General features: G+C 39.0%; 1 non-coding gene across 1 annotated transcript; it reads right to left on the minus strand.

Annotated features, from left to right (window-relative positions):
* Positions 1–3,674: 3,674 nt before the first annotated feature.
* LOC142455626 (U1 spliceosomal RNA) lies at positions 3,675–3,831 on the minus strand. Its single transcript, XR_012785804.1, has one exon. It is a non-coding gene; the product is annotated as a U1 spliceosomal RNA (small nuclear RNA).
* Between the last annotated feature and the right edge of the window lie 217 nt (positions 3,832–4,048).

The following is a 4,048-nucleotide window of genomic DNA, read 5'->3' on the forward strand; positions in this document are numbered from 1 at the left end:
GCAGCAAGAGATGCAGTAATTTGATATCTCTATTCCCTATGGAGATCTGCCTATGTAGTCATTGTTTGCATTGTTGATAAAATGTATTTTCAATTAAGTAATCATTGGTCTTGTAAAATTGTATCATTATATATAATATATATGTGTGTTTATACATATAAACAATAAACACAAAGCAAGCAAACACCAAACACAAAATCACTGCCATTGAGTCAACGTGTACTCATATGATCCTGTATGATGGGGTGGAAGTGTTCATGTGACCCTGTATGATGGGGTGGAAGTGTTCTTGTGACCCTGTATGATGGGGTGGAAGTGTTCATGTGACCCTGTATGATGGGGTGGAAGTGTTCATGTGACCCTGTATGATGGGGTGGAAGTATTCATGTGACCCTGCATGATGGGGTGGAAGTGTTCATTGACCCTGCATGATGGGGTGGAAGAGGTCCAGTGTGTTGAGAGTGTAACTCTTTACAGGTAGAGAAATTCTCTTTTTTCCCCCATGGAGCAGTTAGTCGCTTAGAACTTCTGATTTTGTTCTTCGCAAACCGAGACGTCACCACTAAGTCACCAGGGCTCATATATAGAGATACATATGAGTAAATCAAGAAATACTGCTACAAAGTACAATAGCTTTTATTTCACAAAGGTTTCATGATGTGAAGCTCTTGCTTCTGGATCTGTCCTTGGCATCAGGCTGTCCATTTCCAAAGGAGGTGTTTCGGCTACTCCGAGCCTACCCTGAAGCGCTCTGTGCTTGGCCTTTAGTCCACGTAACACTAGCCTTTTCTATCTGGACTCAGATCCTCTTCCTTTTAAATATTCTTGGGTTTTGAGAACCAAAAAAATGCTCCCCCCGCCAGCGGCTCAGGGGAGAAAGTGGATCTCCAACTCTGGTGAAGAGTTAGTATCAGAAACCCACAGCGGCACTGCTGGCCTGGCCCACAGGGTCACCAGGAGTTAGAGTTGACTTGTAGGAAGAATTTTTTTTAAATACTCAAAGTTATAAACAAGGAGATTCTTTGGCAAGAAAACAATTGTAGCATCAAGTCTGGACTCCACACAGAATCCCTTTCTCTTTGGAATCTACACCACAGAATTAATAATAATTTTTTAAAAAAGAAATGAAAATATAAAAATATGTTTTTTAGTGTTGTTTGGGTTGCTCACCACACAGCTCTCAAAGTAAAATAGAAATATTTACGCAAGTCAAACTTGTGTTTTTGCATGGTGACTTAGATTTTTCTGTTTTCTGATACGCAGATTTCTTCTCAAGGCTCCATTTATATCCTCCTTATGAAAATTCTAACTTATTCCTTCCATTAATAGAAAAGGCTAGTGTTCATTGTTCCATGAGCAATATTTCATCTCTGTGAAGATTAAGCCTCCACTCAGCCTTCTCACCTTCCAGCTGTAATGAGTCTCCTTCTTCTCTCTCCCTCCCACGGGGCCACTTCCATAACTCTCTGTTACTCTGCACTTCCTTTCGCAGCTTCTTGCTCAGACTGCAGACCCACATTCCTATCAGGCCCTCCACCACAGCGAAAGGCCACCAACGGTCTATCCCTTTCCTTTATCCTGTGTGGTACAGAGAGCAATTAAATATGTGACAAATCAGTGTTTCCTCCCAGATTTCTGTAATGACATGAAATGATTCCTTTTTCCCATACAATGGAAACTAGAGGTTTAAAGGTTTTGCTTGTTTGTTTGTTTCAAATCAAATTCACTAAGGTCTCCTGATAGTTGATTAGATAAACAGTTTTACAGGGTAACTTGGCATCTCACAATGTGAACACATAGTGGCTTCCAGGGGCAATCACTGGTTCCTTCCTGAAATGAAGGACCTTCTCTAAATATTTCATTTCCTCATTAGAAATGCAGAGATGTTGCTAAAAATAATTCAATTCTTTTAAAGATTAGATTGTGTGGCTTGTCGGCAGAATGAATAGCCAAGGCTCCAGTGGGTCTTGAATATGAAGTCAGTAGCAGGGTAATTCTACAGCATGTCAGCATCTACACTTCAGTGACAAAGCACTTCAATAATACTTTTCTGCAGAAGTACATTTTATAATCCAATGAGCTAACAAATTCTAATTCACCGAGCTTAAAACAAGATGAAATAAAATAAAACATAAAATGTTCCTGTTCTCTAGAATGGGCCATAGCAATTTCTTGTGACATTTTTAATGAAAAACAGGCGGCCTTAAAAAAAAAAAAACCCAGAAAAAAAAACAAGCTAGAATTTCCAAATACTTCGCAGGCAGTTGTATAAAAATAATTTACAAGAGATGGTTCATTAAAAGCTGTGCATTATTAAAAGACTGTCCAAGTTATTTTTCCCCTCGTGGTCTGAGAAGATTTTATTTAAAGCCTTAAGCAGGGTAAATTTATGTTTGGTTCATCCCTTCAGCTGTCTTCCCTTGTTTATTAATTAGCATAATCATCTAACATTTAGCAAGATCAAGCCTGCAGAGCACTAGGGAGATACATTTAGAATGGGAACACACGGAAGCGGTGAGAAAACTGTCTCAGAGCTTCTCTTTGTCAACCGGTCTTATTCAAGAGGTTTGGCTGTAAGCACACCATCACTTTATATTTGCATAGAACGCCTCCTTATTAGCAAGAAGAGAGCCCGGGGAAGTTGATAATAAATCCTTCTGTCCGCGGTGTGGCCTCTGAAGTAATTTAGAAAGTGAGATGATTTAACCCTTGGACCAACATGGACAGAAGATCTGAGTATAGGACATAGTACATCCTGTGTACCTTCTCGGAAGTAACGCCAGACCTGTACCATCCATGTACATCAGGCCTAGGATCCTGGGATATTTAAGGTTTAATCCTTCGACTGTTAACCTAAAGGTTGGAAGTTCAGCAGCACCCAGTAACAAAAAGTGTACAAACATGGTGATCCACTTTCATGAAGCTTACAGTCAAATAGACCTTTCTGCGGCAGCTCTCCTACGTCACACAAGATTTCTGAGTCAATTCAACTCCTAGATGAATAATGATCTTGACTTCCCGATATGTCAAGCTACTTTTATACATCAGACACTGTGATCAACCAGAACCAGTCTTCCCCTGTGGAAGCTTTAGCTAGCAGAGGCATGCAGATGCTGAGTACAAATTCACACAATGCATATTTAAATAAAGTCTATAAGACTCTCCTCCAATCTTTAAGCTGGGAAACATTTGTCTGAGATGGTGATTTTACTGTAAAAAATTAACAGGGTGAAGACAGTGAGGATGATCTTTTTATGCATTCATTTTCTATTTTTTATTTATTATTATTAGATTGTTATTTAAGCAACAGCTTTTAGCAATGCTCTATAAACTTAGAAATATAAATGGACATTATTCTGTTTGACATAGAAAATGTTATGAAGTATAATTTATGGATAATCATTTCTAAGAATTACATCAAGTTTAGATAGCAAACTTTTTTATGAGTATGGGTCTGTAGATTATTGTGTCTTTTAATATAAAGGCTTGTAATAAAATATATTTATTGATATACACATAATATGTCTTAGAAGAAGAACAGCTAGAAGGCACCTCAGAAGCAGGATTGACACAGAATCTCGTACCTTCCAGTGGGCCATGCTTCGTGAAAGGGCAGTCCCTGAAGGAGGAGGCCATGGTCAGCTGGTACAGTGTCTTTTCTGTCTTTTTTTCCCCAGGGGAGAGTGTGAACGCAGTCCCCCACTACCACAAATTACGCAGTTGAGTTTCCCACATTTGGGGAAACCCCAGGGGTCAGCACATCCGGAGTGCACTGGATAAGCCTCACCCTAGGAAAAGGTTAGTAGAGTTTTAATCTACTCAGAGGAATCTAAAACACTAAGACAAAGACATACATACACACCAACGATACCATGTCATTTTTCTGTAGTATTTTTTTTCTCTAAGTGAACACATACCGGTAGACAAAGAAATGACCCATTGAGCATCCAAATGTGTACTTTATCTGGCATTAACCAGAAATTAATGATGTAGAATTAGATTCAAAATTATTATTTCTCATTCGAATCTGCACTGAGTGAACCGGTGG

This window comes from Tenrec ecaudatus, chromosome 8, assembly GCF_050624435.1.
Source record: "Tenrec ecaudatus isolate mTenEca1 chromosome 8, mTenEca1.hap1, whole genome shotgun sequence".
Lineage (NCBI taxonomy): Eukaryota > Metazoa > Chordata > Mammalia > Afrosoricida > Tenrecidae > Tenrec > Tenrec ecaudatus.